Here is a 27,032-nt window from a genome sequence, read left to right on the forward strand (position 1 = left end):
ATAGTAAACAAAGTAAACCAGATTCATGAGCTCCTACACTAAGTGCACACGATCTGTATTCAAAAACATTCCTACCACATTTATTTTGCTGTATATTCACTCAGAAAGATTAGACTCAGTGATGACATAGTCTACACATTGTGGTAACCTTTAAGAATCTACCTCAATATTTAAGGTTGAAAGAAACTCAGTAGGAAAACTAAAATTAGGAGGAAGAAGGTAGGAGTTATGCTTGTGTTGTATATTCACCCAGAATGGGGTACATTTAGTGTACACTTAGTGCAGGTGTTCATAAATCTGGCCCACATTTGTAATATCTTGCAAACAATGTATAATATCTCAGCAACCACTGAAGTTGCACAGATACCATCAGCAGCATTTTTTTATCCAGCTGAGAGTTTCATGTGAGGCTAAGAAGTTCTGTCTGTGCTAGTTGGTTGTCAAGATATTCAGAAAAGTATGAAATGTATGACATTATAAATAAATATTATATGAACAATTAATTCTTTGCCTAGATTAGACAGCGTTAAAATTTCAATTTAGTTGTATTTTCCATTGTGTAAGCTTTAAGATGTAATCTTTTAATACTTTGTATGTAGCATGGTTTTGGAATTATTGATGCAAATATGAACAAAGAATACGTGATGCCTAGAGGTGTTAGTAAGATGGAACTGCAGAAACACCTGGAGGCATCACTCTCTTTTCGTTATGGGCACCCGGGTTTTCATCTTCGGCTTCGGTGCCACTGCTGCAGTCCTACTAATCATGGTATACCCCCCGGCTTCCAATAATAACTGACCTGCCAAATCATCAAGCACTAAAAATGAATGGCACTGAGACAATGAATCAGTAACTATCTGTCTCCAGTGCTGGCAGTTGTTGCATGCTCCTCAGCAAATTCTGACCTCTGTGGCCATGATGTTACTTTCAGAATCCACCAACGCCTCTTTTGGAATCTGATGAGCAATAGCACAAGCTGGCTTAACCCAGCATTTGGTTCATCCCACAATGCAAGTTCAGTTTACCAAAAGTTGTCTAGTAAGGAGGTGTATCCCTATACACAACAATACAGTGAACTGAAATCATTGAGCTGTACATAGCAGTGCTGTGCTGTTACATCCGTATTACATAACTGTCTGTATTTCTATGATTCATAACCTAAACAAGGAGGTAAATGTACAAAATATATACTTCAGGTGGAATTAGAAGCTTTTAACTAGGCAAGTGCAATATGAGAAGCATACATCACTGCAAACACAGCTTCACTGATGGCTAGCTTGTACATTTGTATTGTATTTGTGTGTTGTGTGCTGAGAAACTTCCTGTGCATCTGTCAGATGGTCATGGATATCCCACTGTCTTGCCTGTGTGCCATCTTGATATTATATTTCACACTTCCTCCATGCAGAGTATGCTTTTTTTCTTCAAAGCAGTATCTCATTAATATCCACTTCACATTGTGCATTGCAAGGTATACAACACAGTCTCATCACTCTTCCTTTCTTCAGTGCTGTGTCACACACCACAGTGAGATGTGCATGTTTGTGTTTATATATTGTGACTTTCTAATGAAAGTGCAACTGAGTACTGAGCGACCCTCATAGGCCGGATAACAAAACATTGCAAAAGCTTGCTCAAGAACAACACTCATAGTTACAAACATCAGAAAAGAAAGAACCTATGCAAGGGTTTAAGTCCCCTGTACCCTGCACCCCTCACCTCACTACATATATGTCTATATCCATATCTATATGTGTATATCTGTATCTATATCTATATGTGTAAGTGTAGGTACATATATATATATATATATATATATATATATATATATATATAGAGAGAGAGAGAGGGGGACATAGATAGATATAGATATAAATGTAGGTAGATATATAGAGATATAGATAAATGGACAGATAGTTAGACAGACACATATGCCAACTCTAAGACTGATGTATTTCAGGGAAAAAAAATATCCCTGAGATACTGCACTGTCAACCTTTAAGTTAAAATCCTTGTATTCCCATATTAGTGATCACACATAAGATTGTCAGCACTGCAGTGCTGAATAGAAGGCTGGAACCTGTATTCTCCCTGAATATGCATGTGAGCTGCACAATCTGATTTGCCATATGTTGGGCATGTATAGAAATCTGTTATGTCAATCACAGGCATCTATATGGTATCTATTATTGGTAAATGGATTTTTGGACTGCATAGATCTTGAATGTGTGTTAGCAGGGTTTACAGAACTGATGACCTGTCCATCCCTCAGTGACTGAATAAAAATATTCATGTACTGTAATTCCCACTGAAAATTAGCCTGCCACTTCATGGCATCATATCCGGCTGCTGGGAAACTCAGACAGTTGAAAAACAAATGGCCTCTTTTTTTTTTTTTTTTTTTTTTTTTTGCTCACTAAACAAATCTTTGCTGTTAGTAATCATAAATTAAAGTAAGTGTGTTTGTGTGTGTGTGTGTGTGTGTGTGTGTGTGTGTGTATACTCGTGTGCTTGCATCATTGAAACAGAGAGAGAGAGAGAGAGAGAGATTGCTGACTACAACTTGCAGTCCACTAGGAAAGTTTTATTTATTTACTTTTTTTTTTAAATAAGATTGAAGAAACTTTGGCAGTATTGACCGAATGTAATTCCTATTAATTTATCAGGGAAAATTGATAGAGTAGCACTAAGCAGCAGAATCATGGACTGTAAAGAGGAGGGATTGATATGCCATGCATTTGTTTTGAATGTGGAGGAAGAGTTGCTGTGCATTGCATTATATAACACTCCATTTATTTATTTTTCTTTCCTTCATTTGAGGATATGTGTCTGTGAGATTTCTGTCTGCATTTGTGAATGCATGTGTGTGTGTGTGTGTGTGTGTGTGTGTGTGTGTGTGTGTGTGTGTGTGTGTGTGTGTGTGTGTGTGTGTGTAGACATTAAATACTTGTACAGCTTATATTATAGATGTAAAATACTTCTTCCATCAATAACTATATATACTACATCAGGTTTGAAATGTTTGTTGAAGAAATTATAGTAGTTACGTATTAACGCAACCACATTCTAAACAACTCTGTAACTTCGCATTTGGCTCATTTTCTTAACAGAAAAGAAATCCTGCATCTGCAAACAAGTCAAGGAAGCCATAAAATACAACTTCCTCGGATAACAGTGACACTCACAGCAAATAAAAAAAAATAGTAATCTGTACAATTTATTTCATTGTGTCACTTTTCTCCATGGCTCTTTGCTGACAAAGGGTTACTAGCTAGTTGGACGTTCGTGGTAAAGAAATGTCGGTACTTACGTCATAAGTACATATAAATGTATAATGAACTTTTAGCAAACTAGTCATGACATTTCTTGTGAGCTTTAGCATCTTATATTTTAGGACAGACTATATAATTTCACAATGCATGCATTTTCAAGATAGCCAGCTAGTCTTGCTCCTACATTCTAAGCCAGGATGAACGCTGAGTCTTTAAAAAGTTATCAGTTTTACAAAGTCATACTTAACACACCTTTATAAGTTTAGCACCACTTTAACAACAGTTTGTGCCAAAAATGATAAATAAGGTGGGATACAAGACAGAACTCCTTCTAATAAAAGCTAACAAGGAAGAGGATTTTTAATGAGTTGTACAGATTACATTAAGAATTAAAAGACCTAGTGAACGATTCCTTTCTTGTATTTTTTTTTTTTTTTTTTACTGTCAAACTTGTCGTGTTGTCCAACAAGGTTTTACTTCATGCCTGGCCACCATTGATCATAGAAGCAGGATTGCTTTTATGTTTACAGAATGAGCTACCTTGACTGTCATCTTATTATGTGGTTGCGATAATACGTAGCTAATTTTTTACATATTATCACATGAAGTAAAACTAGTTGGATAACACTAAATTTTTGACAGGAAAACGACAAAAAAGGAATCTTTCACCGGATCTTCATTTCAGAGGGCTGCTACATACCATTCAAGGATCGGGAGTACCTGATGTCAGTCTCTACCATCTTAACATCAAGTCACATGGTGCTTTAGAATGTGGTTGCGATAATTTTTATTTATTTTTATTTATTTAACATTTGTTAACCGGGCTAGTCTGACTGGAGGCATCTCCATTTTCAGCAGAGGCCCGGGGAGAAAAGCTCCACATGGTACAAACTGTTTATAACATAAAAATGATAAGAACAAAGTTTGATTGGATGAGCAGGTATAGTGCCACAAATAGGATTAAATCCTGGTTAGTAATACATATATATATAGCAGTTTCGGACAAATATGAAAGAAAAAAACATGATAAATAAGAATAGAAAAAGGAAATAAAAAATATAAGAACCACATAATAGTGAGCAGGTAAAGAGTAGAGGAAGATAGAAGGAGAGAGATTGCTGCGGTCATGGTTAGTCAGGATTGAGACATGGGCACAACCAGTGTTTTTTTAGGTGTATTTTAAGTTTTTGTTTAAAGAGAATAGGAGATGTGATGGAAGTGAGTTCAGTAGGAAGCTGATTCCAAGACTTACCAATGGTGTTGGAGAAAAGGGAGTCACCGGCTGAGTTATTAGATTTACATATAGTTACTAGAAGTTTGTTAGACGACCGAAGGGAATTGAGGTTTGTATAAGGGGTAAAGAGATTAGAGAGGATAGGTGTATTGTTAGGTTGGTAGAATATCCTGTGGACAAAGGTAAGTTGAGAGAGTGATAGCATGTTGTGTAATTCAAGCCAGTGAAGTTGCTGTAGGTTCAGACAGTGGTGAGTTCTATATTTATTTCCGGTAACAAATCTAGCAATGTTATTAAGAGTGTTAGCCAATTTAGAGAGATTGTTTTTCTTTAGGTTAGTGTAAATAGGTGAAGCATAGAGGAGAGTAGAAATAAGATGAGAGTGGGCGAGTGTAGATTTAGCATTGGATGTTAAGAATGTTTTAATTCTGTAGAGGGAGCCCAATTTTTTATTGACAGTTTTAATGGTATTGTTAATATGAGTATCAAAAGTAAGGCTGTTGTCTATTGTAACACCTAGCAGCTTAGTGGTAGAATCAGGGGATATAAGGGTACCGTTGCTAGATGAGATGGAGAATTCTAATGGGGGGGACCTAGAAGTGGGCTTAAATAGGAGGAGTTTGTTTTTTTTAGCATTCAAGAGTAAACAGCGTTTTATGAACCATGCCTCAACTGTGTTGAAGACATTTTGAGTAAGGGTTTGTAACTCAGAGGTAGTTTTAGCAGAGCAGATAAGTGTGGAGTCATCAGCATATTGAATGCATGTGGCTTGGGGTAAAGCCAATTGAAGGTCATTTATGAATAGAGAGAAAAGAAGAGGACCTAGAATAGAGCCCTGGGGAACACCAAGTGTGATTGGTAGCAGAGATGAGAGTTTGTTACCCCAGAGGACAGCCTGCTTTCTATTGCTGAGGTATGAGGCAAACCAGTGTATAGCCTTGGGTTCAAGAGAGATAGATTCCAGGATTTGTAAGAGCAGGGGATGGTTGACCGTATCAAAGGCTTTGGAAAGGTCTATAAAGAGTGCTGAAGATAGGTTGTTATTATTGTGATTTTTATTGATAAAATCAGTGAAGGAAAGGAGAGCAGTGGTAGTACTGTGAAAAGGCCTAAAACCGTGTTGGCAGTTGGACAGAATATTATGTTTAGTTAGGTGACCCATTAGTTGATAGTGTATGCATTTTTCCATAATCTTTGCTATTGGTGACAAGAGAGCTATGGGCCTATAATTAGAGTACTCATTGGAGTTGCCACCTTTATGTAAGGGGATGATGTATGAGATTTTCCAGATATCAGGAATGGTTTCTTCGCTAATAGTTCTGTTTATAAGGATGGATACCGGGTAGGCTATTTTGGTTGCTGCTTTTTGAAGGTATTCGGCAGGAAGTTGGTCGGCAGAGGGGGTACATGGTTTAAGTTTTTGGATACATTTTTGGATAAAGGAGGTAGAGATAGGTTGTAGTTTAAAGGTGGGGAGATTAGCAGAAGTGAGATCAGGGATGGATGAATTATCAAAGGAAAGATGAGAGGCCAGAGAGTTAATGGTTTCAGTAAAGAAGGAGTTAAAGGTGTTGGCAGTTTCTAGGGTTGTATGTTTTTCTGACTCAGAGGGGGAGGGAGTAGTAGTCTGTCCAGGGTGAAGAAGTTTATTTAAGGTTGCCCAAAATCACTGTGGTTTATTCGTATTAATTTGTTGGAGATTACTATAGTAGTTTTTTTTGTCAGAGATTATGGCTTTTTTGGTACAATTTCTTAATTGTCTAAATATCAGTTGATCAGAAGGAGATTTGCTCAATCTCCATTTTGTCCAAGATTTGTTTCTAAGTAACATTTTTTGTCTTGTTTCTTTAGTTAGCCAGGGGGCAGGTTTAGTTTTAACTCTGATGGTTCGTTCTGGTGCATGATTGTCAAGGATTGTTAAGAATTTGGAATTGAAATATTCAACAGCATCTGCAAGTGGGAGAGTTTTTAGAGGGTTCCAGTTGCAGGCATTTAGTTCAGATAAGAAGAGGAGAAGGTTAAAGTGTTTATTATATCGTGAGGTCTTAAAGGCTGGGGTGTTAGTGGTAATAGTCTTTTGTCTTATGATATAGGTTAGATAGTGGTCACTAATGTCATCTGGTAAGGTACCTGCAAGGTAAGATTGTCGTTGTCTGTTAATTAGAATCCAGTCTAGTATACTTTCTTTGTTGTTAGGTTTATTGATCCTAGTAGTGGTGTTAATTATTTGTGAGTAGCCATGCAGATTAATATGGGTGGCGGGGTTATTTGAGTTAATTAAGGACCAATCGAAGTTTAGGTCTCCTAGTATGATAGTTTCTTGAGGGTAATTTGAAGACGTCCAACTAAGGATGTTTTCAATTGTAGTAGTGTTATTTCCGGGGGGTAGGTAGTTACAGATTATAAAGATTGATTTATTTGGGTTAATTTGCAATTTAGCAAAAAGAAGTTCAGCCTTGGTATCCACTTGTGGTTCATAGGGAACTAAGGATAAGTGTAGTTTAGTCTTAAATAGCAGTGCTATACCCCCACCCTTGTGGGTATTTCGATCCTGTCTCACAATATTGTAACCTGGGGGAATGATTTCATTGTCCTTAGTACAGGGTTTTAGCCAGGTTTCTGTCAGACAGAGAATATCGAAGGAGTGAAGATCAAGAAGAGAATGGAGATGTGTGACTTTGTTGTTAACACTTTGTATGTTTAGGTGTCCTATAAGCAAAGCATTAGATTGAGAGGTAAGGGATGGAAGGGAGGGGCTAGAAATAGTAGGTCTAGCATCAAGAGAGGTAGCTCTGGGCCCAGGGTTGGGATGTATGTCACCATCTATTAGGGTAGAAGGGTTAAACTGGAAATGTGGTATGAAGGAGAAGTTAGCAAGGTGTTTTATTCTTTTTGAAGTGAGGGTATTCAGTTTAATATGGGAGAGTCGATGATATTTGGCAGGGAGATAGGAAGGGGTGGATGTAATATTTGAATGAGATAATTTTAATATTGAAAGATTTGAGGCTGTTTGCCTATGAGGGTAATTAAAGTGGTAAATACATTCATCTTCATAAGACGTAAGGAGATAAGGTAGTGAAAGAGCTAGGGAAGAAATAAGTAGGAGTGATAGTTTACCTAGGATATTTCTAGTTGTACTGATCATATATTGGGGTTTGCTATTTTTGGATGGCATTCTGAGGTGAGGAGCAAGGAACTTTGAGTAGAGGTAGGTATATAAGATGGGTAAAAGAGGAAAGGTAAGTAAAATGCTGGGAGGTAAAAGGCTATAGGATGGGTAAAAGAGGAAAGGTAAGTAAAATCCTGGGAGGTAAAAGGCTATAGGATTAGGATGGGGCAGATATACAAGAGAGCTAATAAGAGTGGGAGGGCAATGGTAAGGGAGGTTACGTAATGAGGGTAGGTAGGTGGGATAGGGTAGAGCAGTAGGGGGTGTGGTTAGTGAAGTATAAGTGTAGGGATACGTGGGGTGGGTGGGATAAGGGGTAGGGAAGGGAGCGAAGCGGGGCAGAAACAACTACTGGAGAAAGCGTAGCCAATCAATCCAGAATGAGAGCTGCATCACCAAGAAGCTTGGTAAGGTAGGAAATACAGTCTGGGTGAGAAGTTAGAGAATCTGGCGATACAAATGTAGATGTAAAAGCCCTTTACAAGGCAAAAGCTTAAGATGGAGAGATAGGGTGTGAATGTGAGTATTATCTAACTATCTAAGGTAAGGTGCAGGAGAAAGGAAAATGAAGCAGGGAAGCTAGAAGTGGATATAGTCTAAAGTAGGTGAAGGAGGAGAAGAGTGGGGGCTAGTAGGAGAAGCAGCAAGGTAATAGATGAGAAATAGAAGAAAAGAGAAATTATTGGGCTAAAGAATAATAAATAGGGGGGAGACAGCGAGGGCACAAAGCTGTGTTATACCGCCACCTAGTGGGCAGATGGAAGATACTGAAAGTAACCTAGGCAAGGAATGCGTAGGTGGGGAAAGAAAAGGTAGAAACAGGGGAAAGGACTATCAGGTGATACTGGGCCGGGAAAGGAGTCTGGCTGCTGGAATACCTGATTCAGAGGCAAAACAAAATGTACAGGCCAATGAACAAGTATTATCTTACAAAATGTGCCAAAAGTTCAAACATACTTTGTCAACTATTGTAGTAGCAGGTGAAAATCAGTGGGGCAGTAGAAAAGACAGACGGTCCAACTTGGCCAAAGCCTGAGGTAGTTCAGGTGGTCCTTAGAGGCCAGGTATGTTCAGTAGTGGAAGGCTGTGGGTAGATTGCTAGGAATGTGAAAGAGGTAAGAGAAAGGATATTAATATTGTATTAGCCCAGCAAAGGACTTATAATACACAGTTGAGATTAGGTAGTACAGCACTACTGCAAATAATTAAAAAGCTGTAATCATATTTTCTAAGAGAAGTTACACTAAAGGTCAGGAGAAAAAAACATTCAGTTTAGTTATAATACCAGTAAACTGAAAAAGACTCACGTAACATACATCAGTTCTAGCAGCAATTAAAACATCCTGTAACTCGTCAGAGTTATACAAAATAAAAAGATTGGTGTAACATTTTAAACTAGGCAGGAACTAAGACAGCTTAAATCATCAGTATAACACAGTTTCAAAGCACAGGTATATCTGGAAAACAGTGCTAGTGAGTCGATAAAGAAAAAAAAGGTAGTTTAACGGGAATTGGACAAAACTGCGTTGCACTTAACCTTATCACAATAAAATGCAGAGGAAATGGTTGATCAAACTATTCCAAGAAAATATATACATATGCCCCCGACTTAGATTCATTGACTGGGATTAGGCATGCTGTTCAGCCCCCGTAATTACATTCAAAGGGGGAAATTAAGCATAGTGCTAATGTAGCAACAAGGGAGCTGAAAGCTCGCTTTACAGAACTACGCAGTCCTGGCCACGTGGACGGACCCAATGCACAGTTCGCTGATAGGGTATTAACAGTTAAAGTAGTGGGAATATAACAATAAGAAGTTCACTTAACAAAAAGAAGAAGTGGAGTGAGCCATAAACAATGCTGAATGTTAAGAAAAACAAAATAAAACTGTATAGCCAGTTGGAACGCTTATAGGTAGTCACTGGTTTATTAGCGATTGAGGTAGTCAGTACGCACAATATAGTACGATTCTCTTGACTTTGACTAGTACATTTGCCTAGGTTAACAGATTGAGAAGATTGAGACTCAAGTCGCTAAGACCAATTGAGTTATAATTACAGCGCTAATTACGTAAGTACTGAAATTATTTTACATCAAAATGCATAAAAATACATACAGTGATTTAAAGAAATAAACATTAAACAATTTAACAGATAACCCATACTCTAAGAGGAATTATGTTCCCTCGGGGTGTATGTTATTGAGGAAATAATGCCTTTCCAGTGGTGTAAAAGCCCTCTGACTGAGGTGTAGGGCCTCAGAACACCCCTAAGCATGCACTATTCCTGCAATAAAGCACACACCCTGTTAAGTATTATTGCTTGCATTCTACATAGTTATGACACTGTGTGCAGTTTGCTCAGTCCATTTCAGCAATACATGTGAGGTCAGAGATAGCCCAGTACCATGAATAGTTGTCCTGGAGTGCATGTTACATTACAATGCTGTGTAGCTGCATAGTATTCACATTGTAGCATACATGTCTGTTGCAGTTCATGTTGCAGGATTCTAACATTACAATGCTGTGTAACTGCACAGTATTCACATTGTAGCATACGTGCCTGCTGCAGTTCATGTTTCAGAATTCTAACATTACAATGCTCTGTAGCTGCACAGTATTCACACTGTAGCATACGGGGTCTATATCAGCATTTCGAAAATTTAATAGTTTGAATCACTAAATGTCAAATGGACATGATCTAACTATTCAATTTTCGAATGCGTATACAAAAAAAAAAAAAAAAAAAAAAAATTAAAGGGTGTAGCAGGGGGGCAAGCCCCCCTGCACCCCACACCCCCTGCTACTCAAATATACCAACTGTGAGACCGCACTACATTGAAGTAAATGGAAATCTCCCCTTACGGAGATTTCCGTTTACCCGGTCGACGTTCTGCACTTTTGGCATTCTCGAGGCAACAATATCAGATTCGATATTGTCAGAGTTCAAGATGCTGATGGGAACCCAGCATACTTGTCTGCTGCAGTTCATGTTGCAGGATTCTAACATTACAATGCTGTGTAGCTGTACAGTATTTACACTGTAGCATACTTGTCTGCCGCAGTTCATGTTGCAGGATTCTAACATTACAATGCTGTGTAACTGTACAGCATTTACACTGTAGCATACATGACTGCCGCAGTTCCTGTTGCAGAATTCTAACATTACAATGCTGTGTACCTGCATAGTATTTACACTGTACCATACATGTCTGCTGCAGTTCGTGTTGCAGTATTCTAACATTACAATGCAGTGTAGTTGCACAGTATTCCTACTGTACATACATGTCTGATGCAGTTCATGGGGCAGAAAACATGACAATCTTGATGCTCATGAGGCTGCCAAATGTCAGACCTGTGAAAACTATTTTGCACTATACACACTGGGCAATGCATTGCCATGTGAGTGTTGTAGCTCACACACACACACACACACACACACACACACACACACACACACACACACACACACACACACACACACACACACGTGCTTGCGTGCGCACAAACACACTAACAACCAGTATGTTCCTTGGGTAATTTTGCAGCACAACTCTCTCTTTCAGACTGCTAGTTTTGATTTATCTGTTTCCAACTGTTTATAAGCATTACCTCTCCTCGGTACACTAATATGGTTCTGTTCTTTCAGGTCTCGCTTGCCTACAGCAGCTATATGCTCAGACCATCATTCGCTATGCCACTGCTCCTACTAACCAGTCACCCTTGTGATTTTATGAAGTATCTTCTTGTCCACAATCCTCACGGCTCAACTCAAACTGTAATCATATCTGATTCTAATTTTTGCTTTTTGTTCAGTTTCTTAGTGTTATTTGTCTGCACTAGGATATTTTCCATAACATAGCAAGTATGCAGTGCTAGGGACATTTCATCATTTTGTTGTTTGTAAGGGACACTTGTGGAAATAAGCATCAGCACATTTATTGGTTCATGCTTTTTGGCACATATGGAATGGTAGTGTGTTTGACTGTCTGAATATGCTGATTTCACCTCACAAATGGAAGTTGGTACTCTCTGCCACTTTAAACCATATCTCCGTAACTGTACTGATGTATATATTCTCACTTGTGAGGTGGGCTTGGAAGGAATATAAATTCATTTTTTTTATTTAGGCTCCTGGCACTCAGCAGTAATACCTTGAGGTTCAGTTGAGTGGATTTTGCTATGTAGGTAGGTTTGTCAATTTGGCATTGCCTTAAAAATGCACCATAAGGGTGAATAAAGTTTTAGCCAGTATTTGAAAGCCTAGAGGGGACAGGTGCATATAATCCTTGGCAAAGCAACATGATCCGTTAACCATGTCCTCCCAAGCTGACAAATATTGGAGCCCCTTAGAATGACTCCAGAAAGGCAGCCAGTCATTAAAATAAATCATCTTTTGCTCATACTGTGACATCATCTTTGATGATGGTAATATGCTGCTCACTGCTAGGCTTATACCAGCCTGAGGCACATAGTTTGAGAGTTCCATAATGTGTCTCTACATAAAGTCCAGGAAGGTACATCTCAGGTTATTTACACCTACAAGGGCTATCATACTGGTACCTATAGTGTAATGACTTGAGTGCATGTGCAATTTGGCAGATCCTTGCTTAAGATAAGCAGCTAACTATCACCTTCTCCCTGTTCAGCCTGGTTAGGGGGCATCAGTATGTCTTACATGGATGGTTAGAAGGACATCAGTACATATTCCAGAAATTGTTTTAATCATCCAGCACCTGTTTAATAAAAAAAAATACGTTCTATCTCTCAGGAGCCTTCTGCCTTGTATTTTCTGTTTTGTTTTGTTTTTCATATTTTCTTGTTTTCATATATTCCTCTTGTTCTTTTTTTGCTCTTTCTCTTTTTCACTGTCTTTCTTGTGAATTTACTTATTTATTGAAAGATTTTACTTAATTTCCTTGAGATATTTGAGTACTCTATGGTTTCCTGTGAGATACTTTAGGATTTCTATTGCACTACCCACTTCCCTTTTTCATGACTGTACATATTTAGCTCTTACACATTTCCTTTCCTTTGCATCTGATAAGACCATAAACTATTTTGTTGCCCTTTTTTATATTGCTCCTGCCATTAATCCTAGAAAAAAAAATGAAATCTCCAGATCTGTACCCAATACCAAGTGTTTGGTTTCATTAGATGTGTATACAAAGATAACTTCTTGTTTCCTGTCCTGATGGTGATGTATTTCCTGCACAAGCCATTATCCCACCTGCCTGCTTACTACACTGACACACTATTTGTTTACTTTTACTGGATCCCGGATTCACTCCCATGCATTTAGCACATTGGGCAACAAGTGCCCTTCAGCACTCATTGTTTCCGTAGCAGGTACGGGTTTTACGGGCTCGGGTTGCTAGCCCGAGGCCCAACCCTCCTCAGCGAGTGCACCACACACTCACACCTAGGGCAAATTTAGATTGACCAATCCACCTACTGCGCGACAGCGCTAACCGCTACACCACTGTGGCGTCCTTGCTCACTTTTAGATCATGTTATTTAAAGTAATCCAGACCTCGTTTCTCTTTTTGTCAATACCACTGCTCCCTTTCCAACTGTGTATTTCTTCCACAGTTTATTGTGTCTCTCTCATGCATTATTCTGTATTTATAATCATAATTTAAGTTGACATTTTCAGGCCATCCCTCTAATGTTGACAAGTCTCTGTTATTTCTAAATTGTGTTCATAGGTTTATAGGTGTTTACTAGGCTAAGCATGGGCCCGGGAGAGGAACCATTTACAGGTTAGTTGAGTCCATTAGAGACATAGGTGCCAAACCAGGGATACATTTCTGGTTTCCCATCCAACTGTCCATGTTGCACTTGAATTGGGTTAGGAAGAAGCTCTGCTTCACATGGATGGGGAGCCTGTTCCATAAATGAGGTAGTCTCTGGGATACATACCTATCTGTTCAGCAGGTCCTATTTATATCACAAGTTACATATCAAACCTACTGTATGTTTTTATGTCACCAGGCAAAGTGCATACTTGGCCTTTCTGATCTTTATTTCATTGATATTTACAGACAGTGGAAAGAAACTGCCTTAAACTGCTTTATATGGTATCTTACTGGTTGCAGTCTTTTCATCTGAGTAGACTCTTTGCTATGAGACCTGGAGTAATTTTATTTAGCCGGCATTTTAACACTGTTGCCACCTTTTGACTCACTTAGGTGTAGCTTATTCAGTAACTTTTTGAGAGGTAGTGTGAAATGTCTTGTTGAAGTCAAAGCAAGACAAACTTATAGCTGCTTTCCAGAAAACTCCTGGCAGCTTTTCTAACCTTTTCAGATTTGTCTGGAATGACCATCTGTGTGGAACCATGTTGACCTTGGCTTTGATCCACAGGTATGTGCCTTCTGTTTGGTGTTATTTATTTAGTCTATTATCACACTTTGCTGTACATGGTTTTATGCTGTATATTTTACATTGCACTGTTGTATGCTACTTTGTGACATTGATGTAAACATTTGATCTCTTGTATATTCATGAAGGTGCTGTCTAAACATCTGCCTAGCATCCTGCAACTGATATTGTGTATTTGTGCACACATTTTCCTTTCACAGCTGTGTAGTTGTCTTATGCTATCACTTTTAGACCTGTGTTACACATTTATTAATTTGAAGGGTGTTTTTCACCACCACAGTGCCAGTCTATAGAAAGGCATGTGCAATGTCTTTCTAGGCTTTCTTACCCTTACTCACATCATGTGTGCATTGCATGTTTTCCCACCTGATTTTGGCATATATTTCCTTTCATGCTGACCTTTAAAGACATGCTGTGTATCTCGAGACAAAACATTTATTCTCTAGCCCTTTTTATGTTAACTGCTTGACCTTATCACGGCATGGTGCTAAGAGTACTGCAATCCATTAGCCTTTTTATGAATACCAGTCCTTGATCTATTTTAACAGTGTATTCTGCAAACATTTCATCTTTGTGCAAATATTTTCTGATCTTAGCATTCATGTCCTTTACAAAGTTTCTTTTTTATTTTAAGAATTCTGCTTCCAGCTGCTGGAAATTGTCAAACTGAAAGAATCCACAGTGTGTTTCATAGTCTGCCATTACAAATACCTACTTGTTCTTGTAAAAGAAGGAAATATATATTTGTGGTACTCTTACTAATGCCCATGAGTGACTCGGATCCTGTCTGCAACTGTGCTTCCAATATGTATAAAACATCTGATTCATCTTCAGCTCTTAGCTGCTTTCTCACACACAGGTTTTGTGGAACTGAACTGCCTCTGCCTCCTTAATAAATCCTTACATTTTAAATTTCTAGAGTGTTCTAGTGCAAGGAGCTCGTCCAAAAACATAAATTACATGCACCCCTTGGGTCTGTCCAGGCAAGATATTCAAAAGACAAGTCATCATTAGTTTATATCTGCGACCTTTTCCAAAAAGAATTACAAATATATTTTATCCATGACAAAAGCAGTAAGGATAGCATTCCCTGGCATCATTTTTAATGTGGAAATGTAGTTTTACATTAAGAGAAATTTAAGACATACTGAAGCATAATAAATGTATACAAAAAAATAACAGTAGAAAACACATGGCATTAGCTACCAGTTCAAGTCATGCAGAGTAGGAGCTTAGAAACAGAAAATAAACAAAAACAGAATTGTTTAAATAAATTAAACTAGAACTAGTTTGCATAAGTGTCCTCGGATCTGTGCTTATACATGTTGATGACAGCATACTGCACTGCAATGAATGAAAATACACACATTCACACATACAAAAATACACATATGCTCACACAAACTTGCATGCAAACACAAAAAGCACACACTCACAGACATGCACAAACAGATGCACATGTGCAAAAAACACATATATCCATACACAGGCAGACAAGCAGATACACAAAAAGACAAACACAGACTCATTCAAGAACAAACACACTCACACACATATGCATGTGTGTGCACACAAACACATGCACATATACATGCAAACACACACACATGGACATGCACACGCATAATTATGCACGCCCGCACACACACACACACACACACACACACACACACACATGCATTGCTATTGAATAAATTCCAGCACTATATAAATTGTTCTTTTACAGGCCTAATTTCTTTGAGTGCAAAGCTGGGCATTAGGGGATGGAACAACTGATTACTTTCTTTATAAGGCTATAATGGAGTATGGGTAACTATCTTTTGCTGGATAACTATCTTTTTCCAAACATGGTTATCACAAACAAGCCAAATTATGTGTCGTATTGTGGAGCTTTGATAAACATGCTTCATAAAGCACTGTACTAACTTAAGGCATGAGCTGCAGAAAGACATAAGTCTATCTCAATAGAAATGAGTTTCATGAATGTTCTAGTGAACTGCACTCTTGATATGAGTCTTTGGAAATGTTCTCAGCTAACAAAGTGGAAGCAGCTCTCTCTATTGCCTGAGGTTAAGTCACCTCTTTTTTGCCTCCAGGACAAATTCTCCCTAAACATATGAATGGAATGTACCCTACAATGTACCCTGATCAATCTGAAAGAGGCAAAGTTTTCTGACTAAGATGGTTTCTGGACTAAAATACTAAAAACTCTAACTCTCTACTCTGTCTCATACTGACATTCGAGATGTGATTTATGTGGTAACCTTTTGAGCAATGGCTGTCCCAAAGCCTTTTAAACCTCTTACACCTTTGCAGAAACAATGTGCTAACACTCGTGACAAGAATCTGAGCCACCATTGCAAGAGCAACAACCCCTGCTTATGTGACAAACTCATAACGCCAGTGCATTTTCTACCTTTCAAATGAACTTCTTCTCTCTCTGCATGAAAATTATCACTCTATATGTTTTCAAAACTAGATATGATTGCATGGGAGACCATAAATTCATGCCTGGGGTATGTGCAAACAATCTCCTTATCAGGCTCATAGGTATGTACTAGGCTAATGGCACTGGGGCCTATGTAAGCCTAGCCTAAAATGATTCCCTGGCATCATGCTGCCTGACATTAGTTCCCAGTGCCCCTATCAAGCAAGGCCACTGAAGAGATCCCCAGGAGAATTTTTTATTGCCTATCCACACATCAAGATTTTCTTGAAGAGTGCTAGTGAGGTATTCTGCTTGAAGTGAATGGGAAGTCTGTTCCAGAGCATGGGTAGTCTCTGGGTTAGGAACCTGTCCCTCCAGCATGCTCTGTTTATTGTGGTAATGAGGTTGAGGTCTCTGGAGCATATGGCATGGAGGGATTGGGATTTCTTCAGATGTAGCATATCTAACAGCTCTAGGTCAGATATGGCTTTGTAGGTCAAGCATAGAGCATCTGCAAGTAGGTGATAGGAGACAAAGTATAGCTGGTGTTTTTGGAGTCTATCCTTATAGGGCATGTGTTTAAGGCCCAGGATCCTCTTAGTGAGGTATTTTTGTGGCCTTTCCAGTTGTTGTAGGTGTCTAGTGAGGTACATGCCAAATGGGGTGTTGTATTCTATAATAGGTCTAATGATGGACGAATAGAGAGGGATTATGACCTCTTTCTTGCTGGATGAGAAACCCTTTGTAATGAGATGTACCACATAGAGGGAATTTCTGACCACAGTGACAATGTGGTTGTCAAAGGAGAGGTTGCTGCCAAACTGTGTCCCCAGATCTCTTTTCAGACCTTCGGTGTTTTGTGGACTACTGCCGATGTGGTAGTTCATGGGCATCGCGTTTTTCCCAAAGGGAATGACGATGCATTTTTTGGCATTGAGCTTAAGGCCATGGTTCTGGCACCAGTCATTTGTACAGTGAGGCCTTTTTGTAGTATATCTACATCAGTTGGAGAGTCAATAATGGCTCCCAGTTTGCAATCATCTGCGAACTTGGTCAGCCAGAGTCCCTTTGTATTGGCTTGAACTTCAAAGAAGTAGATGCCAAACAGGAGAGGATCCAGGACCAATCCTTGTGGGACTCCACTTGTAACTGGTCGGTAGTCAGATTTAGAGTCTGCAACTTTCACAGTGTGGGTTCTATCAGTGAGCCAGTTTGCAAACCACCTTGTGACATAGGGGTTATGTCTAGTTTAGTGAGCCTATCTATGATTCCTGAGTGAGGGATGGTGTCGAAGGCCATGGCAAGATCAAGGTAGGCTGTATGAACTACCTTGCCTTCATCCACAGCTCTGATGACAGACACAAAGAAGTCTATCAGGTTGAGCAGGCATGATGTACCCTTCACAAATCCAAACTGTATGGGGTCCAGAGTTTGGAGATTCACTATGTCGTTATTTATAAGGTCCATGATGAAGCGTTCCATAGCCTTACATATCACACTAGTCAGGCTAATGGGACGGTAGTTCCCAGGATCTGTGGTCACTCCCCATTTGTGGAGTGGGATGACCATAGCGGTGTGCCATTCAGTAGGAACAAAGCCTGAAGTGAGGCTGTGATTGAACAGGGCACTCTAGTGTGGTGCCAGTTCACTTTGTAATTCATGTAGAACACAGCCGGGGATATTATCAGATCCCATGGAAGCTGTATTCTTGGATTTGTACAGTGCAGTTTTAACCTGTGCAGTGGTGATAATAGGAGCTCGGCATTCCTCTGGTATTGTGATAGGCCCTTTAGGGGGTGAAAGGGGGGTAAAGTTCGCACTGAACCTGTCGGCCAGTATATTGGCAATATCCGTTGGCTCGGTATATGTGTTGCCATTGTGCTGTAGCTCAGAGCAGATCTGAGTATTGCCATGTAGATTCTTAACATAACTATAAAATGCCTTGTGGTTATTTAGTATCTGCTGCAATTTTGTTTTCGTAGCTAGCTTTAGTGGATTTAATGAAGGATCTCAGTTTTTTGCTGAGGCTAACAAGGGAATTTTTCCAGTCTTGGGACTTCACCTTTTTCTGCAACAGTTTCTTTCTTCTGTTGTAGAGTTTGTTTATGGCATGGGACCACCAGATTGGCTTCTTTTTTTTTTTTGATTAGAACGTCTTGGTTCTGTTTGGTATGGCCCGTTCCATGCACTTGTGTATGTGTTCATACAGTGCATTGGTGTATGATTCAGCAGTCATATGCCTATTTTCCATTTACATGGGCATTGTGAAGTTAGCCACCTCTGTTTTTAGAAGCTCAAAATTAGCTTTGGAGAAGTTTTTCATGGTGGTTTCCTTTACAGGGGATGAGGGTGGGATGTGGATATCCAAGGTGATTAGCTTGTGGTCAGATCTGACCAGGGAGGAGTTGATTACTGCTGTAGAGCAACAGTCTCCCATGTCAGTAATGACCAGGTCAAGGATGTTGCTACCCCTGGTGGGGGTAAGAATAAGTTGGTCCAGGGCACTGGAATTAATGAATTCCAGAAAACGTTGAGCTAGTATGTTGGTACATGAGTAATTTTCCCAGTTAATGGAGGGGTAGTTAAAGTCCTCCAGTATAAGGGTATTGAGTTGTACCTTAATATTTTCCAGGGTGTTTAGAAATGTGGAGTGGGATTCTTGGGACATGGTGGGGAATCTATAGTAGGCTACAACCTGGATTGCAGTCTTACCCAGTGTTAGTTGTACCTGTAGTATCTCTGATGCGTTATGTTGGGCTACTAGTCTGGAGGTGTGCATATCCTTTATGAATATGGAGACACCAGTCCACCGACTTTAGGGGTTCGATCCAGGCTTTGTGACCGAAAAGTGTGGTATAAATTATAGCTTGGTAGTGCAGGGGTGCTCTCCAGTGCCTTGAATCAGGTCTCTGTTACTGCACAGATGTTGATGTTCTCCATTTTTAGGAGTGCTTCGAGCAAGTGCATTTTGAGATTTAGACTTGTAGCATTGAGTAGCATGCCGTCATATTGCATTTTTTTGTAGCTGTTATGGTAGTAATTTGGTCTTCAGGACATTGCCTAAAAAGGCACTATAGGGGTGGCAGGAGCCTTGGCCAGTATCTGGAGTCCTAGGGGTGACAGGTGCAGGCCATCTCTAGTAAATCCTTTAATAGTAAGAAGTGTCATAGCTAAGCTTCTTGATGATCATTCATCCCTAAATTTAGTCTGAGTCTATGAACTTATGAAGTCTGTTTTACACAACTTCCATTCTCTGGAAAAAATGCTTTTTGTCTGGGATGTCACCTGTTTAGGTGGCAGACAGCTGAAGGATGTTACATCATTCACATACCTAGTTATTTACCTGGACCAAACTTTCTCCTACTGTAAACATATTAAGTGGCTTTCCAACAGGCCTGCTAGGCAGATTTGGACCCAATTGTTGACCTACTTCTAGCATTTGTTAACCCCTATAGCATTAGATAAATGTTTATATGCAAATTGATTAATAACCATACACTTACAACAATAACATTAAAGAAACACACTAACTAAGCAGGCTTCTGAGAATTTTTCCTCAGGTAGTTACTAAATTTTGGAGGTGTGATGAAGAAGAAAGAAATAGCTAGGAACATGTTTTTTGGGAGTGTAATTATTTGGGAAATTTTAAAAATTCCTTACAGAGTACTCTGGCAGAAATATTGAGGGAGCAAATGGCTGTAACTGAGGAAGTTATTCTTTTGAGCTGTAACAGAGGATCTGAATCGTCTAAACATAGTAAGTCTTTATTACGTTTAATTCTTTTGGCTGCCAAACAAGCAGTTACTAGAAAATGGAAATCAAAGTCTAAACTAATTGAATTTGAAGTACTGAATATTGTAAAAGAGATTAAAAAATTAAAAAAGGGGACATTAGAAAAAGGAAGGAGCAAATTGCATAGAAATAAATTGAATTTGTGGGAACAATACATGCAGAATAATTTTCAGTAGGAGGAGGAGTGAGTTTTAAGGGAAGGCAGGAATCGAACAATTTAGGCAATGTTGGACTGATGACAATTATAAAAAAGAAAGAAAACGTGTGATGTATTTGTTTTCTTTTCTATTAATGTGTGTGTACCTATTTCTTAAGTGATAATTTAATAAAGGTGTTTCAAAAAATAAAATAAAAGAAAGAAATACACCAACTACAGTAGCCTTACAGAATGCATGCAGAGTACACAACATGACAGCAGGGCATTGATCCAACACATTAGAATAACTGATTCTTAAAGGTAATTCCCCTCTTTAATTCAGATTGTCCTTTGAGTTGAGCTATTAATAAAGTGAAAAATCTTTCCCAACGAGCAATGCTATCATGGACATTGGTTACCACCATCCGAATGTTTATCATTGTGGCTTGGATAGCTGGATTTCTTGGCTATACTAGGATTCTGAGCTTGCGATCTTTTTGCTTATCCTATCTGTATGCACCATCATCTGTTTGGTATGAGGAAGAAGAATATCATTGTACAAGCCACCTCCATTTCTCCAACAGCAACACCAGCTTTTAGTCCATTTGATGCTTCTCCTTTCACCTGATTTAATACTTTACACACAACATGACAAGAACTCACTCTAAATCTGCAGTTTTGTAACCATAAGAAGTACATATAGCTGAATGAATTAATTCATTTATTTTCTTTCAAGGGATCCAGTAGCTTCAGCCTAGAGAGATGTGCTTTAAGTACCATTTTGGTACTTAAATGAGTGAACTAACACTTATATGCAGGAATCTGTTAGCTATAGTCTCCCTCAGTTCCCATACTTGTACTCACCAGTTTCCTGATGCTAAGAACTGGGTACTCATTTTCTGCATTCTATATTAAACATGGTAGTGCCAGGTCAATCATTTGGTATTCATTTACTTATGAATTTCCTTTCATTTGGGTGATGTTTTTTGCAAACTAAATACTGTTGCTCACAGATGTAAATAGTGTCAAAGGTCTCTCGTTAGAATGGCATGCTTGTCACTCAGCTGCTGAAAGAAGTGGGGACTGTCTGGGTATATCTCAGATATTGTCTAATGCTTCTAGTCTTTTACTCCATGCTGAGCAATACATTTTCAGTTTACCTATCTGTATGCATGGGGAGCCCCAAAACTGTTTTTTCTTTACATAGGATATCCCATCCACAATAATATTTGGATAATTTGGGTTCCCTGTTAACAACTGTATTGTAAACTATTTCTTATTTGGACTTGGTAGGGGGTCTCAGATATGGACAAATTTCTAAACAGGGTATGCTTCCTAATAGTTTGGCTTTAAAGACTTTTCAGGGTTGGGAAAAGTGGACTTCTCAAGTTATCAGCCTCTGCAAATTGAAGATAGGTGGATATGTGTGTACTGATGACAGGCCATACTCTCCTAAAAGTATGCTAGAGTACTAGAGTGCTATTCATTGCACCATTCCACAGATATTCTGCTATCATGTTTTGAGTTTTTGCCTCCAAGACCTCATAGAAAATTTTAGTGAAATAAACTAATTTTGCAGCACTGATTTTTTTCCCACTTACGTGAAGGCCACTGTGGTCTTTACATGTGGACTAAGCTTGACCTATAGAAACTTTAGGTTGAAGACAGATAGCTGCTCATCATTTACTATTAGGTATTTTGGTGCAAATTTGCTCCTGGTGAAGCAACAGGCCCATGTAACTTCTAGCTTTACTGCTTCTTGATATGGTGAAACATTAATGTCTTCGCCACGTTAGTATTCAATCCTGAAACCTGTTAGAACTGTTTCAACATGGCTGTCAATACTGTTATTGTACACAAGGTGTTTGCAGGGCAGAAGACCATCATCTGCAAATATTAGCACTCACACTGTCTGATTACCACTCACACTGCCTGAGAGACCCCTTCCTTTCTAACTTGATGACTTCACACCAAACATTACATGGCCAATATGAAGACAGAAGAGGAAGGGGAATCCCTGCCTAAACCCTCTTGGCAGACAGAGGCAGGAGGGTTTTATTATAATATGCATTGTGCTGTCATAGATGCTTCTAGGAATCTGGCATGTCACAGCACCACTCAGATGTAACCCAGCTCAGTAGAATCAAACATCTTTCAAACTTCATTCAGATTACTGTGTTATGTCAGACCAATAAGAACTTTACTGTAATAAATGTGTTAAGGTCATCATATGATCAGTAATGGATCTGCCCTTTATAAAGACTGGTTGTGTTGAGGTCAGCAGTTTGGGCAGAAGCAGCTATAGCTTTGTGGTCAGCATTTTGTTAAAAAAAACAAGCCTGTGAGTTGCAGGTGATGTGGGTTCTTTAACCAGTTTGGGAAGCATAACTATCCCTACTGCCACTGTGGTGTCAAGCAGAGCTCTAAATTTAAACACTTACATGAAAAACCTGCAGCACAGGGTATGAAAGTTGCTTTTTGCAGACACCAGATCTCATCTGAAAGACTACTCAGTCTGAGGGTTTCTCTGATGGCATACTATTCATTGCTGTTTTTAATTCTTCCATGTTAAATGACTTTTCCCAAGAATATTTTGTCAGTATCCTTGAATATAAGAAGAGTTAGAGTTAGGGATATGTTTGTAGTTGACAAATACTCTCTACTAATATAGAGAGGAACAAATCCTCTGTCAGATTTCTCACTACTTTTCCACTTTTGCCACAACTTAGTGCTGCCACTCCCTTCATTAAACTGACAAGCTAATAATTTATCCAGTCTCTCATCAATGAGTCACTCTGTTGTCACTGTCCTGCACAATTATCTTTTTGTTTATTTATTTATGTATTTATTTTACTTTTTTTTTCTTTTTTTTTCTTTTCATCATTCACGTCTTGCTCCATTCCTTATTCTTTTCTGTTATTTCTTTTTTTTCTTTTTCTCCATTTGCTAACCAGGTAATATATTGGTCCATGGATCCTTTTCAGTCACAACTCAAACCAGAAGCACTTACACAATATTGCAATCACTGACATTACTACAGGTTGAAAATAAGACACAGTTATTGAGATATGTAAATAACAGTATAGCAATAATTATCAACTTTCCAATGTTGCTAATGCTAAAAACATTAATATTCTAGCTTAATTTTACATGTACAGTCTATTCATTTGTATATGAATGCACATCATTGCAAATTGAAGGAAAAGTATGTTTGAAGATATTCAGAGAGTGGTGCACCCAGTAGAGTCTGACATTCTTGGTAACAGATAAACTGGAGGCTGAGTCAATATATTTAGCTTTTGCCAATATTACAGTAATGCTTGCTTGTATTAGTCCTTTAGGGAAAAGTTTAAGTTTTCAGTGAGTGTAGTGTATTTCTTTAGGTTTCTTATTTCTGGTGCCGTAGAATTGAATTCAGATACATTTTAAGAAAATGCTTTTTCGCCAACAGTTAGGTCAAAATTGAACAGAATTCTCTTCTTTAAGGAAAGTTAAAAGTTTATAATGAGCCATCGTGTAGTGCTGGTTCCTTGTAAGGATTTGAATAAATAGTAGGCCGCCTCCATGTCAAGCTTCATTTCTGCTCCTCACCCAAAAGCTAATGCTGCACAGTAGCTGCCTTGTATATGCAGTGATGCTTTAATTTAATGGAGGCCAACCAAATGAATAGAGGCATCAATTTGGGGAATTTTAATTTTATGAATCTGATTAGAGCTTAGGTAATGTACTTCTAATTCAGTTTATTTCATTATTAATGAGTTCTTTCTCCACAGTGGAAGATTTATGTGGGTATTTTCCCAATAACAACAACAGCTTTGCCAGCCAGTGATCTGTAAACAAGGAGGATATGTCTTGCTACTTATCCAGTAATTTTCACATTTTTCTCTTCTATGATAAAGTTATTGTCTAGCATACATTTAGCACAGCCTTCTTTTGTTTCTTTGTAATAAATATATAACTTCTTCTATACTGTGCTATTAAATATTATATCAGAGAACTTAATACATATTATATGTAGCTATATTTATCTATACTCTTTTATTTTTATTCCATTAATATCTACTCTGTGCTGAATTCAGGCATTTAACACTCCTTTGGGGAAGAAATATAAATGTATGGCCTTTCTAATGCTTCCATTGCAGTTTTAATGTATAGTCTAGTCTATTTTTATGCTAGTCATCACTTGGAAAATATATTCACTGTACTCACATCCTTTTCCTTATGCCTTGTTACAGTTAATGCAAGATATAACTAGCCTGTTAATATGGAACTGGCCCTGTTTAAGGTGCCCATCTCTGATTTATTTCTGTCTTATCTACACTTTTCACAGAAGACATCTGCCAGATTTCTGTAGATGGGGTTTTAAAAGTTGACAGGATAATGGCAACATTATCTCTTTTCACTCCCTGTTGCCTCTGTTTGTGCACTTTGCTCTCCCTGGGACTTTACCTATCACTAGGCTTATGCTGTGCCACTGTAACGTGATCCAAAGTGAGCAAAACAAGTGTCTTTCTGCTCAGTAAATGAAAGCCCAGCCCCCATGTCCTTGTTATATAAAGTTGTAATGTTGTACATTTTTGTCTTAAATTCTAGTCTCCTAAAAACAGCTAAATAGCACAGTGTGTGTGTGTGTGTGTGTGTGTGTGTGTGTGTGTGTGTGTGTCCGTGCTTTTTAAAGTAATCCATTGTTTTTGCTATTTGCGTGTTCATTAAGCAAGGCATTTTGTTGGTGTTTGCTAGAGCAAGTGATCCAAGGAATAAAAAAAACTGTTATGATCACAGGGCTAGAGCAATAACAAATTTCATTAATCTTCCCCTCAAGTCTTTCCATATAACTTTATGACACCATGTTAACAGTTTCCTAACATTAGATTAACATCTTGCTATGAGAAGCTTACTGTGCGTATGAAATATTGCAATCTTGCCTGAGAGAGTGAAGAATAGAGCTCTACCAACCATGCAAATTGAATTTTGAATGTTCTTACATCTTCATAGAGATGTCACTTGTCCAAAGTATCTCTGTAATATATGTAAGCTGAATATGACATTATTTGAAAGGCTTCAAGTGTTTTAGCACTGTAACAGAGATAGATATGGGTATATACAGTAAGTTGCTCATTATTTTCATCAAATGTCTCTAGGTTTGATTCTGTAATGCTCCACTTTCATACAGTATTAAGATGATCTTGAAGTCTACAGAGCTTCAACAGTATCTTAACACTGCATACTATTACAAAATGGTCTAGCTGTATTGAATGACTGTTGTCATGTCAAACACCTTTTATTAATATAAAAAGTGATTAAGGAGATGGTCTCCAGCACAGTATCCTAGCTAGTAAAGGAACCAGCACTGGCAGAGTGGGTCACTTGTCAAGGACAATACTTACCTGAAATAACTTGAGCATTTATATACCTGAGCATCAAATGGAACAAACGTCTCTTCATGAGTGCTCCTGCAATTTCATCACAGGTAAAGCTCTGTGTTTAATAATACATATATTTCAGCACAGACACCAAAATTGCAAATGATTAAGGTGTGTTAATACCTCAGCTGAAATATAGTCTAATAATTTTCAGCCATTCATCACTATATAAGTGTCCTACTTTGAGAAACTCCTTTATAAAGTCTGTTAATGTGTGATTTAAAATCCTCAAATTGTACTGCCTCACTATATTAAGCACAGCCAGGTGGTTTCCAGATGCAGGCAAGACACATCTTCTTTGTATCCTCTTCTACAAGGGTCAGTTTATGTACCATTCTTTGTTATTTGTACTATGGCTTGTGGTCAGAGAAGATCAAGTGTCAAAATTATCAATTATTGGGCCAGTTAAGGAGACCAAGGACATTTACCAGTTAAAATGATTATTCCATCTCTGCCTTTGCACCTTTGTCTACCTCTGCAAGTATTACAGGAAATGCCAACACAGAAGCTCATCAGTTTTCTTCCATGAAGAGCTATTTGTTCATGTAGGGAGACTCCCCCATGCCATGCTTAGCATCATCAAACTCTTCTTACTCTCTCATAGTCTAGTCTTTTTTGGGCTGCCTACTTGACTTCACAGTAAGGTCATAATATGTGACCACCACTCATTTACCCTATCCATCCATCCAGCTACTTTCTCTTTAACATAAATGGGAAAAGTCACTCACAAGTGATAAATTTTATGTAAATGTTTACCCAATTTACTTGTTTTAATCATCTGTTCATACTAGACTACACAACATTTGTGTTGATTTTGTTGTCTTGTGGCACAAGTCATTGCTGAAATGGTCCCAGGACCAGATCACCTACTTAGTTAACAAACAAATGAATAATAATGAAAAACTTAGTGGTGATTCAGGACTTAAAGCAGCAACAACAGAAACAAAATACCAGCAAAAAAGGACTTTGAGAAAAGATGCAAGAGTAAGTTCTAGTAAGGAGGAGATTAAATGTAGCATAAGAAGTTAAGCAACAAAATGAAACTACTTATTCATAACAAAAAAATGTTTCTCTTGATTAGGTCAAATAAGCCAGTGGCACACAAACCCTTAGCCACAAAAATAAAGACTGAGCCACACCACTATGGGATTTGAGCAAAGTAGAGAGGATTATCAAGTCTTTAAAAGTAGTGTAAT

The sequence above is a fragment of the Protopterus annectens genome, chromosome 4.part1 (assembly GCF_019279795.1).
Source record: "Protopterus annectens isolate FY-2018-M chromosome 4.part1, PAN1.0, whole genome shotgun sequence".
Lineage (NCBI taxonomy): Eukaryota > Metazoa > Chordata > Ceratodontiformes > Protopteridae > Protopterus > Protopterus annectens.